The sequence below is a fragment of the Rhinopithecus roxellana genome, chromosome 18, assembly GCF_007565055.1.
Source record: "Rhinopithecus roxellana isolate Shanxi Qingling chromosome 18, ASM756505v1, whole genome shotgun sequence".
Taxonomy (NCBI): domain Eukaryota; kingdom Metazoa; phylum Chordata; class Mammalia; order Primates; family Cercopithecidae; genus Rhinopithecus; species Rhinopithecus roxellana.
In genome coordinates this window covers 69,031,762-69,046,999 of record NC_044566.1, presented here as the reverse complement: position 1 = coordinate 69,046,999, position 15,238 = coordinate 69,031,762, and positions in this window count along the sequence as shown.

The following is a 15,238-nucleotide window of genomic DNA, read 5'->3' as shown; positions in this document are numbered from 1 at the left end:
AAGAAACCATGAAGGTTAGAACAAAGTTGATGATGAAAGTCAGGGCAAATGTTCAGAAATGGACTGAATCCCAGAGAGAAAGTTTGGTGCTAAAAGTTGAGATCGTAGAGAGCTTAGAATAACACATTCTCTTCTGTTTGGCCCTTACCTTGTAGTGGCACTTAAGACTAGTCCTTTTTTCTCTCAGGGACTTTGTCTCTGTTTCCTGCAAACTCACTGTGGTCTTTTGCTAAGAGTGTAAGTTCCCTACCATACATATTCTCAATGATTTTTTCAAGTGGGTCAGCAGTTGAAATTAATAAACAGCAAGCTTGCTTTTAGTTGCTTGAGCTTCCTAAATGCTTAAAGGGAGTAAGTTTGTTTCTCTTTAGTGGATTTCAGAATGGAGACTTCTCATTCACTTAGCCTGGCCTACCTCCAGTCAATCAGAATGGTCGCATGAAAATATGCAGTGTGCACTTCACCCATGTCTGGGGCTGACTTCCTCTCATAGAAGTTGGGGGGGAGTTCATGGGAATCTGGAGAGAGAGGTGATGCTGGGCAGACAGAGAGACCAGACTGACCCTGTCAGTTGTCAGGATAGAAAATAAGCATCCCAAGCACTTGCCAGCCCTACTGGACTGAGTTACTGCTAAGTAAATAATGCATCAGCAGTAATGGTTCAATGAACTTTCTAGGATTTTAAAAAATGTGGTCACTTCCCATTTTGCTTATTTCTCTTACTTGTTAAGAGAACAACCAAACCCTCTGAGGAAGCTGCATGATCTTACAATGGCACTGCTCTCAAGCAGAGCAATCTCAAGGCACGGAATGGGGGGTACCGAGGCTTACTCACCAGGAAGTATGTCGACTCCCTGTGACCTGCCAGAGAAGGGACGGGGATGACATGGGTCTCGGTCTGGGCCTGGCCATTAAGGAAGCCACACTTGTGGTCAAGTTTTGTGCACATTTTATGTTTAAAAGGGGGCAGCTGAAATATTGCAATAAGGAATGAAGCATGCATACAAAAGAAAACACCCTTCCTCATCACTCAACGTTAATCTTCCTTTTATTCTACTTGCTTAGATGGTAGAGCTTTGAGGACATGTTCTCTCTCTCTCTCTCTCTCTCTCTCTCTCTTTCTGTCTCAGATCTGGAGATTAGCTATTTTCTTTCAGCCTATTCTTTCAAAAACACCTATATCAAATATTTCTTTGCCTTCCGAAATGTTTTCTTAATTGAAAGCACTAATGCTATTGTGATTCAAGTGCCTATCAGAGATTAAGGGAGAGATGACAAAGAATTAGAAATCACTAACTCTGGTCGGGTGTGGTGGCTCACTCCTGTAATCCCAGCCAGCACTTTGGGAGGCCAGGGTGGGTGGGTCACCTGAGGTCAGGAGTTCAAGACCAGCCTGGCCAAATGGTGAAACCCCATGTCTACTAAAAATACAAAAATTAGCTGGGCATGGTAATAGGCACCTGTAATCCCAGCTATTCGGGAAGCTGAGGCAAGAGAATTGCTTGAACTCGGGTGGTGGAGGTTGCAGTGAGCCGAGATTGTGTCAGTGCACTCCAGCCTGGGCAACAGCGTGAGATTCTGTCTCAGAAAAAAAAAAAAAAAAGGAAATTACTAACTCTTCTCCTTGAAAGTCCCTGCAGTGTACTAGGTAGAATGTTTTTTAGGGCACTAATTTGCATTTTCTCTCCTTTGCTCTCTCTTTTTTTTTCTGTATAGAATCATTGACCAGTGAAAAATGGAAAATAAAACCCTAGGAAAACACTCAGTTATTCCTGTCAAACATGTTAGGTATTTTTGGATATCAACAATAACCCTGCATCACCATGACAAAATAACTTGGAGATAAAATTACAGCTTTGAGTGGAGATTTGGCTGTGAGGGTCATTTTGCCATTCCAGTTAAATCTTTGTAATATCTTTACCATTTATACTCAGAATTGAAGGACCTAGATGCAAGTTGGGAACGAGAAGTTTAAAATTAATGCTTTTTAAAACGTCTAAATGAGAAATAATAAAACAGTAAAAAAAAAAAAAGTTAATGGCAGCTTTAAGACGAATTTTAAGCATGACAACTTGCATCTTAATTTTAACCATCTTGAAATGTAGGTCTTTCCATTTAGAAAAATCATAGGTTACACAATACATTATTTACTCAGAAGACTTCACAGCTGGAGAAGACTGATTGCCATCTGTAACATGTATATAACATTGCCACGTGTGTATACATACGTGTATAGAAGGATCATAGGAAAATTTGAAACAGAAAGAACTTATTATATGAGGCTATCTTACCCAAGACTCTGTTCTCAATTCTTGGCTGATTTTTAGAAGAAGAGTTTACAGTGCTCAGCATTGCTTGTCTCCGTTGTAGTTGATTCTATCAAACCTCCTGTGGAATGGGATGAACCCAGTTCTACCACTTGTGCTGTGGCCTTTGGTGTGCACTTTGTGTCTCTGAACCTTGGAGTGTTCTCTGTAAAAGGGGATTGGTGTGGGGACAGAAGGATATAATATTGGGCCATGCTAGTAGTATCCAATAGATTTTTGTAATAAGCATATAATTTAACTTCTTTCCAGACATTTTAAACCTTTCCAATATAGAAAAATATATACATTTATATTGACAAAATATGTCAAATAGATGTAGATCCTTAGAACCAGTTTAAGATATTTTTCTTATTTTTGTTCCAGTAACAAATCAATAGTGTTTTACCAAGGAAGGCCTAAATTTATTGTATTTTTAGATTGACTAAGCAACTTGTACAGAACTGACTTTCTCTGTCCCTTGAGTCAATACCACACTTTGGAATGCCGTGAGTGGTCTTGTCTTATTTCTCTGCACGGTTGCTTTGCAAGTCACAGAACATCTCATTCTTACATCTCTGCTGGGCTTGGCTCCTCCCCATGAGCCTTTCTAGCCTGTCTCTTGCCATCTCTCTGAACCGATCAAGGTTCAATCAGGAATATAGACCAAATCATTTTATTTTACAATTATTTATTATTTATCTATTTATTTTGAAATAGGGTCTCACTGTCCCCCAGGTTGAAGTGCAGTGGCGCGATCATGGCTCACTGCAGCCTCGACCTCCCAGGCTCAAGCAGTCCTCCTGCCTCAGTCTCCCAAGTAGCTACAGGGTCACCACCACACCTGGCTAATTTTTTAATTTTTTGTAGAGACAGAGTCTTTCTGTGTTGCCCAGGCTGCTCTTGAACTCCTGAGCTCAAGCGATCAGCTGGCCTTGGCCTCTCAGAGTGCTGGGATTATAGGCATAAACCACTGAGCCAGGCCTATTTTATTTTATTTTCTTTTTATTTTATTTTATTTTTTTTGAGACTGAGGCTCGCTCTGGCACCCAGGCTAGAGTGCAGTGGCACCATCTCAGTTCACCGCAACCTTGGCCTCTGGAGTAGCCGGGATTACAGGCACCTGCCACCATACCCAGCTAATTTTTGTATTTTTAGTAGAGACGGGGTTTTGCCATGTTGGCCAGGCTGGTCTTGAACTCCTGACCTCAGGTGATCTGCCCACGTTGATCTATTTTAATTTTCTACTGAATTCATTATAACCTACACACAGTAAAGCACACAAATCTTAAATGTATAGCTCAGTAAGCCATCACCCAGATCAGGAGACAGAAAAATATCAAGTTAATAGCCCCCTTCAAAGACAAATGCTCCTCTGATCCCCATCTCCATGGATGAGCTCCGCTTGGCTTTGGGCATCATATAAATGGAATCACACCATAAATACTCTCTGGTGTCTGGCTTGGTGGTGGTGGTGTTCCTTTCCATTGCTGTCTAGTATTCCATTCTGTGACTGTACCATAATTTTTGCATCCACTCTACTATTGATTTAACATTTAGGTTCTTTTCAGTTTTGTGCTATTAGGAAGAATGCTGGCAGGAAAATTTAAAAACATTTAAGCATCAGGCTGGGTGCAGTGGCTCACACCTGTAATCCCAGCACTTTGGGAGGACCAAAGTGGATGGATCACCTGAGGTCAGGAGTTCAAGACCAGCCTGGCCAACATGGTGAAACCCGTCTCTACTGAAAATACAAAAATTAGCTGGATGTGGTGGCGTGCAGCTGTAATCCCAGCTACCTGGGAGGCGGAGACGGGAGAATTGCTTGAACCTGGGAGGCAGACGTTACAGTGAGCCAAGATCACGCCACTGCACTCCAGCCTGGGCAAAAAGAGTGAAATTCCATCTCAAATAATAATAATATTAATAATAAAATCATAACATCAGCACTCAGTTCTCTCCGTGGACTCCCGGGGTGGAGTTGGCTGTGTCACAGGGTATACGTGGCCACAGTCATACCAGTTATTGTAACACGAGAAAATTTGTATGAGGAATTGGTTAAACAGATGTTGGAGAACTGAAATAGAAAGAGGCAATGCTGAGATCATACAGAAATAGTGAATGGCAGAAGCTGCTACCACCCCTAGGGCTGAGGGCACAAAGGAAGAGGTTGAGGGTATTGGAATCTAAAAGCTTGAAGGAGAGGCCTTGCCATGCTCAGGGAGGGGCCTCTGGCAGCTGGTCCTGGTGCCCCACGGGGACACAGTGAGGCTGGTTCTGAGAGTACAGAGAAAACCCTGGAGACTGGTACCAGCTGCTGCCAGGGTGAAGGGTGAGACTACAGAAGATACTGGCAGGAGAGAGGGAAAGCCAGCTCCTCTCCTTCAGGCTTACAGTCTACCTCTACTGCCCCCTATTGGCAGAGTTTAGCACACCAGCTTTGCAGAGTCCAGGGTCCTGTATGGCAGAGCCTTGTATCTGGGGAAGGACCAGGTTGGAAGTCAGTACCGGCACACCTCAAGGAGAAACTATGCCTTGCGACATGAACAGTTCTTAGGACATTCCTCATCTTTCTGATGTGTGTGTTGCAATTGTATTAATCTACTTACTATAAGCATTTATAAAGTCAGTGATACTTAAAATATTCATACATCTCATTTTAATGCAAAAATAAAAATTGGATACTCCATTAAAACTGAGTTTAATAGCATTCCCTGGGCATTTGCATTGCTGAGGATTTTGCAGGCATCTTTTTCAGGGCCTGTTTGTAGATGGACATTCTTTTTTGTTTTTATGAGACAGGATTTCAAGTTTGTTGCCTAGGCTTGAATGCATTGGAACGACCATGGCTCACTGCAGCTTTGAACTTCTGCGCTCAAGCAGTCCTCACACCTAAACCTCCTGAGTAGCTGGGACTGCAGGCTACTCAGTGGACTGCCACCACACCTAGCTAATTAAATTTTTCTTTTCTTTTCTTTTTTTTTGTTGAGACGGAGCTTCCCCAGCTGCTCAGGCTGGTCTCAAATTCCTGGGCTCAAGTAATCCTTTGACCTCAGCCTCCCAAAATGCTGGGATTACAGGTGTAAGCCACTGTGCCCAGCCTAGAAGGTCATTCTGTTGAGCTGAAGCACAGGTGTTGGAGGACATGACAGTTATATTTAGGTCCCTATTTCACCTCTGCCAAGTGTGTGACAATCAGGAGACCTCTCTGAGCTTTGGCTGGTTGAAATGGAACTCATAGTCACACCTACTCACAGGGAAGTTACATGGATTAAGTGAGACAATATAACAGTGCCTACCACCACAGCTTTCTCCTAACATGGTATTGCTTTTGTAGGCAAGAGCTCTGATTTTAGGTAAGTGGTGGGGTTTCCTTGGTTAAATTTTAAACCATCTTTAAAATCTCACCTAGCCACATTCTAATTGGATCTTTTCTTTTTTTCTTTCTTTTTTTTTTGTTAGATGGAGCATTGCTTTTGTTGCCTAGGCTGGAGTGCAATGGCATGATCTTGGCTCACTGCAACCTCTGCCTTCTGGGTCCAAGTGATTTTCCTGCCTCAGCCTCCCAAGTAGCTGGGATTACAAGCATGCAGTACTACATCTGGCTAATTTTGTATTTTTAGTAGAGACAGGGTTTTGCCATGTTGGCCAGGCTGGTCTCAAACTCCTGACCTCAAGCGATCCACCCACCTTGGCCTCCCAAAGTGCTGGGATTATAAGTGTGAGCCACCACACCCGGCCTGGGTCCTTTTATAGTTCCTCTGTTTTCATGTTATCCAACAATCCTTAGAAATCAGGCGACAGGAACAAAAAGCAGTAGCAATGGGTAGAAGATAGTCTTGCTGTCTGCTTCTCTCACATACATTTGGTGTAGTTAGTTCCTCTTTATTCCTCATTTCTGTAGCACTTGCTGTATTCTGATTTCATTCTGCCTGGCACTGCATCGAAATGTGTACATGTCCCCTTAGATGGTGAGTTGCTGAAGGTAGAAACCAAGATTTCTTCAGCTACAGAGGGTTCCTCAGCACCTAGTGCAATGCCTGCACACAGTAAGACAGTCCTTGACTTATGATGGCTTGACTTATTTTTCAACTTTACAATGGTGTCAAAGCGATACATATTTAGTGGAAACTGCCCTTCAAGAACCCATATGACCATTCTGTTTTTCATTTTCGTATAGTGATCAATACATTACATGAGATGTTTGACACTTTATTATAGAATAGGTTTTGTACTAAATGGTTTTCCAAATTTCAGGCTAATGTAAATGCTCTGAGCACATTTAAGGTGTTCCACAGGTTAGGTGCCTTAAATGCATTTTCAATTTCCAACATTTTCAACTTGCTGTGGTTTTATCAGGATGTAGCTGCATTATAACTTGAAAAGCATCTGCACATTTAAATTAATATTTGTAGAGGTAAAAAAATGTGTATATAAAGATTTCAAGTATTTCAAAAGGAAGTTAAGAGATAGCCTTAGGCTAATACAATACCATATTTATTTAAACTAAGCATTATATGGACTATATAACTGGCTTATATTGTATTATATGGACTAGCTACAGGCTTTTCTTTGTTTACAAAAATTTTCAAGTAGCCAATGAGTTCACAATGCCTGAGATAGAATAGGAACATTAGTCCCTTTTCCTTTATTCCAGGACCTTTTGTTTGGTGACTTTTGTGCGGGTGATACTTGCTGCTTCTGTCTAGATTTTAGTTGCTATTTGGCAACAAACATTTGGTCTAACAGAACCAAGTAAGGATGGCAAAGGTTTAAAATCACCAGTGCTATCCTAAAACAATTTCTTTCACTAGTAAATTGTAAAGCTAAGCATGACTCGCAGTGGATTTTTTTCTAGCTTTTATTCTTAATGAATTTTCAATTTTTTGACCAGGGTAATATTTCTATATTAGTTTTAGTTTTAAGAAACCTTGTATCTAACGAAAGGCACATTGGACCAGAAAGACTTCTTTTTGTCTAAGGATCAGGATTCATCCAGCAACCATTTATTGAAACATAAAAGAGGCCAGGTGCAGTGGCTCACGCCTGTAACCCCAACACTGTGGAAGGCTGAGGTGGATGGATCACCTGAGATCAGGAGTTTGTGACCAGCCTGACCAATGTGGCGAAACCCCGTCTCTACTGAAAATACAAAAATTAGCTGGGCATGGTGGCATGCACCTGTAATCTCAGCTACTTGGGAGGCTGAGACAGGAGAATTGCTTGAACCTGGGAGGCAGAGGTTGCAGTGAGCCAAGATCACTCCACTGCACTCCAGCCTGGGCAAAAAGAGCGAAACTCCATCTCAAAAAATTAAAGAGCCTGATTTGATTCAGTGACATTTTCACAGTGTGGTTATTAAGAAGAACCGTGCTTGACAGATGGCCTTTGAGCCCATATGCATCTTTATGATGAACAGAAAATGAATTGGCTATGTTGGTATGACCACAGGTCACCTTGCAGTACATGGCACATAGTGTTCAATGCCTGCTTGTGGCCTTGATTTGCCAGAGAGAGGAATTCAGAGTGACAGGCTCTACTTGGACATCACCCACAGGCTGCTTGGTTCCTGAAGTACGCACACGTTTCTGTTTGGCGGGCCTGCTGCAGGCACTGCCAGATCAGTAGCACAGAGTTTCTTTCATGAATTTAATGGGGGTGCAGGTCAGGTCTATGTTTTATTACCTCTTACATCTTATTGATTGGGAAACAGCTGTAAAACCTTGTCTTAATTCAATATTTACTGTAGCCATCATTGATAATGCATCAGTGGAACATTTTATGGTTTAACTTTACAAGATCTTTTCACATGAATGACCTCATCCTAGAGGCAATCTTCTCCTTTTCCCTAGAAGTCTCTCTGAATCCCCAGAGTCATCCTGTCTCCACACCATCTTGTACCTTGAACGCACTTCACTTATCACATTGTGGTACAATAGAAATGACCACAGATTCTTTCAAACTCCTTCCGTGGAGAAGTGGGAATGCAAGCCCCTCCCCTTGAATCTGGGTGGGTACTGTGGCTTTGTACCAAAAGAATTTCACTAAAGGATGCTGAGCCTGTCTCCTGGTCCAGGCCTTGGAGCCTGGCAGCTTCTGTTTCCTGGCTCCTGGGATACTCAGTCTTGGAGCCCTGGGCTGCTGTGTAAGAAGTCTGACTACTCTGAGGCTATCGTAGTGGAGAAACCACATGGGGAGGCCACAGGGAGAGGCCCTGAGATGCCAGAAAGAGATGGAGATGCCCAGACAGCCTACTTTGGTCCGCTCCAGCTGCTATAACAGAGTTCTACAGACTGGGGACCTTAAATAGCAAGCATTTCTTTCTCACAGTTTTAAAGGCTGGAAGTCTGAGATCAGGGTGCCAGCGTGGTCAGGGTTTAGTGAGAACCCTCTTCCTACTCTCTCTTCTAAGGGCACTAATCCCATCACAAAGGCGTCACCCTCATGCCCTAATCACCTCCCAAAGGCCCCACCTCCTAATATCATCATCTTGAGGGTTAGGGTTTTAACATATGAGTCTGGGTGGAGGGACAGAATATTCAGTTCACAGCACAGCCCCAGCCATTTAAATTATCCCAATTGAGCTCCCAAAACTCATGGATCAGAGATAGGTCATTCCTGCTGGGCACTCTCCAAATTGTAGATGAGAACAAAAAGAAAAAAAAAGATTGATTTTGTAAAAATTGTGGTAACGTATGCATAACAACATTTTAACCATTTTGAAGTGGACACAGTTCAGTCCACTGAAGCACCTTCACAGTGCTGGGCAGCCACTGCTGCCACCACCACCTCCAGCACTTTCAACTTCCCAAACTGAAACTGTACAGGTTACACATGAACTTCCAATCCTCCCTCCCCTAAGCCCCATTCTACTTTCTGTCTCTATGAATTTGACTACTCTAGGCACCTCCTATAGGTGGAATTGTATATTTCTCTTTTTGTGTCTTATTTCACTTAGTATAATGTCTTCAAGGTCCATCCAAGGTTTATTCTTACACTTGTAGCAAGTGTCAGAATTTCTTTCCTTTGAGAAGCGAGTATTCCACTGTCTCTATAAACTACACTTTGTTACCCATTCATGCATCAATGTGCATTTGAGTTGTTTTCATCTGGCTATTGTGAAGACTGCTGCTGTGTATGGGTGTACAAATATCTCTTTAAGATCCTGGTTTTAATTCTTTTGGGTATGTACCCAGAGGTGTGATTGCTGGATCATGTGATAATTTTATATTTAATTTTGTTGGTTTTTTTTTTTTTTTTTTTTTTGAGATGGGATCTCACCATGTTGCCCAGGCTGGTCTTGAACTCCCAGACTCCAGCAACCTTCCTGTCTCAGCCTCCTGAGTAGCTAGGACTACAGGTGCCTGCCATTATACCCAGCTATTCAGTGTTTAAAAGAACTTGTTGTTACTTTAAGTTACTAAGTGCTGAGGTGGTTTGTTGCCTAATAATAGATAACTTTTTGGCTGTGTCCTGTATATTTACATGTCTGTCTCCCGTCCTGGGCTGAGGTCTTTGGGTGCCTTATTTCTCTGTATCATTAGCATAGACCAGAGTGCCTGGAATAGTTATGAAATGGCATAGTTATGGGAGGAGTGAATGGAGAGTCTCCCTGAGTGGTGAAGCCAGCTGGACTTCCTGGGTTGAGTGGGGACTTGGAGAACTTTTCTGTCTTACAAGAGGATTGTAAAATGCACCAATCAGTGCTCTGTAGCCAGCAAGAGGATTATAAAATGCACCAATCAGTGCTCTGTAAAATGCACCAATCAGCACTCTGTAAAATGCACCAATCAGCGCTCTGTAAAATGCACCAATCAGCGCTCTGTAGCTAGCAAGAGGATTATAAAATGCACCAATCAGCGCTCTGTAAAACGCACCAATCAGCGCTCTGTAAAATGCACCAATCAGCAGGATCCTAAAAGTAGTCAATTGCAGGGATGATTGAAAACAGGGCACTCTGATAGGACAGAAATGGAACATGGAAGGGATCAATAAGGGAAAAAAAGCTGGCCACCCCAGCCAGCAGGACAACCTACTCAAGCTCAGGTCACCTGCACTGTGGAAGCTTTGTTCTTTTGCACTTTACAATAAACCTTCTTACTGCTCACTCTTTCGGTTGGTACCATTTTTAAGGGCAGTAACACTCACTGCAAAGGTCTGCAGCTTCATTCTTGAGCTCAGTGAGACCAGCAACCCACTGGAAGGAACAAACTCCTGACACATCACAACCAGGGGTGTTATTATAAAAACACTTTTCAGGCTGGGTGCAGGGCTCAAGCCTGTAATCCCAGCACTTTGGGAGGCCAAGGTGGGTGGATCACCTGAGGTCAGGAGTTTGAGACCAGCCTGGCCAACCAGTGCGAAACCCTGTTTCTAATAAAAATCAGCCAGATGTGGTGGTTGGTGCCTGTAATCCCTGCTACTTGGGAGGCTGAGGCAGGAGAATCACTTGAACCCAGGAGGTGGAGGTTGTAGTGAGCTGAGATTGCGTCATTGCATTCCAGCCAGGGCAACAAGAGCAAAACTCCATCTAAAAAAAAAACACTTTTCAATCTGAAGGGTGGTAGGCACTGACCAGTCATAATGGACAAGGACCATCATGCTAAAACGGGCCTAATTTCCCCACAGAAGGAAGTTTATGGTTCTTTTGAATAAACAGAAATGGATCCCCCAAGTCTTAACACCTGAGAAACTTGTATTTGTGTATCTGAGTTCCTTTCTCAGGAAACTGACCATCAGTTCTCCCAGACAGGAGAAAGGAACTGAAATTTATCAGATCGCTGCATCTGGACAATGGGATGCCAGACTCCTCACTGTCATGATTGCCTAAGACTACCTGTTGACCAGCTCCCCTTCCTTACCTTTCCTTAATTCCTATTTTCCCACACGTGGTTACATTTCTTCCTTGCTAATAAACCCCACATTTCAGTTATAGAGGAGATGGGTTTGAGACTCATCTCCTATTCTCCTCACTGCAACCCTCCCTGGCAGTACTTGTCTCAGCGACTAGCTTCCTGTGTGGAGAGCAACAGAACCTAGACTAAGAGTGTTGTACGGTAAGGAGGCCCCCATGACCAGCATTACCTCTTCGTTGCTGGACTGTGGGAAGGTCCGGAGGTAGTGGTGGGTGCCCCAACTACTTAACTGACAAGAGAAATAGCTATTGATCAAACAGTAATAGTATCACTACACTGTGGATGCAGCAGGTGAGCCCTGTTTATATCACCTTGTGAGGAGGTAGGAAGGTAACGTCCCAGTCCTGTAGGTGAGGAAAATGAAGTGCAGAGAAGTGAAATGATTTCTTCAAGGTCACAAGGCTAATAACTGGGCAAAAAAATACTTTAACACAATCATTCCAATTCCAAGTCTAATGTTCATCTTGCTACACAAACCACACCATGTACTTGCGGAAAGAGGTCTTTGTGGGAAAGTTTAAATCTTCTTGGAGATATAAGGCTGACACATGTAAGACGCATAATAGAAAAAAAACTACAAGACTGGGTGCCCGGATACTGCAGGTAAAGCTATCTGTGGGGAGAGAAGGGAGCACTGTTGTTTGAGAAGGGTTCATGTATGAGGTTGATGAAAACAAAGCCTCCAAGGGTAGGAAGGATTTAAGCCATGAGGGAGGAGAAGGAAGAGTCAGCAGCAGAGTTTAAGTGGGGAGGATAAGCTTGAGACATTAATAGACCCTTGGGTCTGGCTGAGGCAGAGGTTATCTTTGGTGAGCAGACAGATTGCCATCAGGTGGGAAAGAACAGAGGACATACTATACTGCTCTCCCTCCCAGGCACTTATGTGTAGGGCCAACAGGTACAAGTCAAGTCAGAGTTTTAAGAGGTTCTTTTGAAAAGAGAAAGATGATGGCATTTGTTAAGACTAAACTGTCTTAATTTAATTTAATGTAACTTAATTTAGGAGAGCTAAGTAATTAAACATGAGGCCAAAGTACATAAGAAAGTGGCAGCCCTTTATTGCAAACATGCACACACTCTCAGGTGAGGTTCTCCGGTCCTCAGGTATGGGGCCAGGGAGGTCGCGCCAGCGCTCTCTGGTGAGGTTCTCTGGTCCACGAATGTGGGGGCCGAAGAAGTCACGCCAGCTCCTGCCGGCAGCAGACTTTTATGTATTGGTACTGGAAGGGGGAGGGCAGTGGGCGGGATAAGGGCGTGATAGGGGCGTCTCCATAGGCATGGCCCGGTAAGTTTTGATCTCTTTGGATTGACATCACCTGGCGCATGCTCAGTTGATCTGCATCTTTCCCGGGCGCGGGCTGCATTTTCCCGCGCGCGGGAAAGTTGGTGAGGAAGAACCCGGAAGCAACATGGATTGTGCCTTTTTGTTCACCTTCCTCCATCTTGTCCTTTGTCCCTCACCCAAACAGTCCAACCTCTTATTGATTATAAGAATTTGGGGCGCCGTTGTCTGTCTGGCTGCTTCCTGCTGTTAGGGGGCGTAGTTAGGGTCTGAGGTTGGCAGTTGGGTGTAGGGATGCAGGAGCTTTTGGTTGAAGGTGACTCGGGTGATCTCTTGGACCCTGGCTCAGAGAAGTTTTATTAGAATGGGAGCAAGACATAACATAAGGCAGAGGATTAGTATGGGAATGAGGAATGGAAGCATCTGCTGTACTACAGGCAGCAGCCATACTGGTGGTCCGGGGTTAAGGGGGTGTTAAATTGTTGAAGCTCCTTTTTGATTTTGTTTAATGTTTGGACGTTGGTGTCAACCAGGCCTGATTCGTTTATATAATAGCAACACTCTTCTCCTAGGAAGAGGCATGTTCCTCCTTTTTCGGCAGTAAGATCTAATGCTCGCCTATCTTGTGCTGCTACCTGGGCCACTGAGATAATCTGATGCTGTAAAGAGGCCAGACTTTCAGCTGAAGCCTCTATGGCTTCCTGGACCTGAGTGGAGAGAGCCCGTGTGGACTGAATTGAGTGGGCGAGTGCCCCTGTCCCAAGTCCTGAGGCTACTAGGGACGATGCTAGGGAAACCCCAATGACTAAGGGAAGAAAAACGGCCCGTTTTTGAATTTTATTGCTGGAAGTGGTAAGCTGTGAAGCTAGCTCGGACAATTCTGCTTCGCCATATAGGGTTAAACTAGGCACTAAAGACACCGGAACACAAAGGGATTGGGTGATGGAGGTGGGGTTAAGAGTTTTAGATAAAGTTTGGTTATACCAGAAGTAGCCGCCAATGGGGGCCGTCTGGATTCCCTTGGGAGCTTGGGTGTGATTACACCATGAAGCGTTGGGAGTAGAGTAGCAAAAAGGAAGGGTTTGACTCTGTGGATTACGGTATAGTGGGACTTGAGGCAAGGATGTTGCTTGAGAGGAGCTGGTAGAGTCGGTGGTGATATTGAAAGCGGCTGGTAGAGGGACTGCCACTAAGGGAGCTTTTCCGAGTGCAGCGCAAAGGAAGCATTGGGAGAGGTCTCTTACTCCAGCAGCCTGGGTTAAGTCCCTGGCGAATAAGTGTTAGCCATGAGAATGGGTCTTCATTGTTAGGGGGGGTTTGGGGGCTTAACAGCTTCTGTATTTTTTGTTCATGAGATTTTACGGTTAAATTTTGTAGGGTCTGTACACTCTTAGGAAGATGTACTTGTTTACTCTTAGGGAGGGGTACTTGTTGCACGTATACTCTCTTTACCTGGATGGTTGCGGTGGGATATGAGGAAGAGGATGATGCATATAGTCCACCTTGTACTCCCTGTTCCTGGCAAAGGGCTTTGAAACATATTTTTATGTTGAGATTATGCAAAGAAGTCATACAAAGGATGGATTTTGCAGTGATTGTATGGATACCCTAGGTTGGTTTCTTGCCAGTAGTTTTTACAATTGTATTCTGTTTGGTCATACAAGAAACATATGGCTAGGAGGCCTCCGGTGATGGAACTTAGGGAAAAGTTTAGGGAGAGGGCAGATTGACAGCCCTGGGAGGGGACATTCTGCAGTGCCCTGCATGAATGAGTGTATCTGGTTGTCTGTAGACCAGGTTTCAGTTATAGAGAATCTCCATACAAAGTTAGGATTAGTAGGGGTAACTAGGGGGATTAGAGTGAACCATAATAATGGTGGCAAGCGTGTGGAGAGTAAGTTCAACATTGCTGAAATTACAAAGGGCACCCTGCCAAGCTAGGTCTTCTATGAGAGTGAAAAGTCGGGAGACCCACTGGTTGGGGGATGGGTCGGGGAGGAGGGTATCTATGGGGTTTGTGAGGAAAAAGTCAGTTAAGATGAAGAATAGTGAGGAAACAGGAAAATTTGAGGAGGGTGTGGCTCATCTAGCTTGTTTCTATCTTGGCTATTTTTAGACAGGTGGACAACAGTTGGGTGGACTGCCACTTAGCCTGAGGGGGCTAGGCTCTCTTCAACTGGGTAAAATGGACCCAGGAACTGTGACCTAAAAGCTTGGCTGCTGTAGAAATGGTAAGAATTACTGTATATGGGCTCTTCCACTTAGGAATAAGGCCCTTTGCATGTAGATCCTTGAGTAGAACCTGGTCACCTGGAGAAAGGGCCGAGGGGGCGTCTGGATTTCCTTGTGTAGGTTGGGGAAGTGACCTCTCAGCGTGTTCTCTAAGTAATTGTCTTAAAAGAGAAAGGTATGGAAGGTAGGGTGCTAACAGCTTGGGGAGGGTAGGGAGTTCTTGTAGTGCGAGGTGGGCGCCCGTATACTAGTTCAAATGGGCTAAGGCCTGTAGGGCTTCTAGGTGTCGCCCGTAGTCTGGTAAGGGCAAGGGGAAGTAGGGTTACCCACGATTGATGTGTCACTATGGAAAGTTTGGTTAAGATGTCTCATCCTAAGAGAGGGGTGGGACATGAGGGCATGATGAGGAAAGAGTGGGCAAAACATGCATAGTCCAGGCAACAGTTTAACATTGAGTCTAGGCAACAGTGTAACATTGAGGTCTGGCGAGGGTTAGATGGCTTATT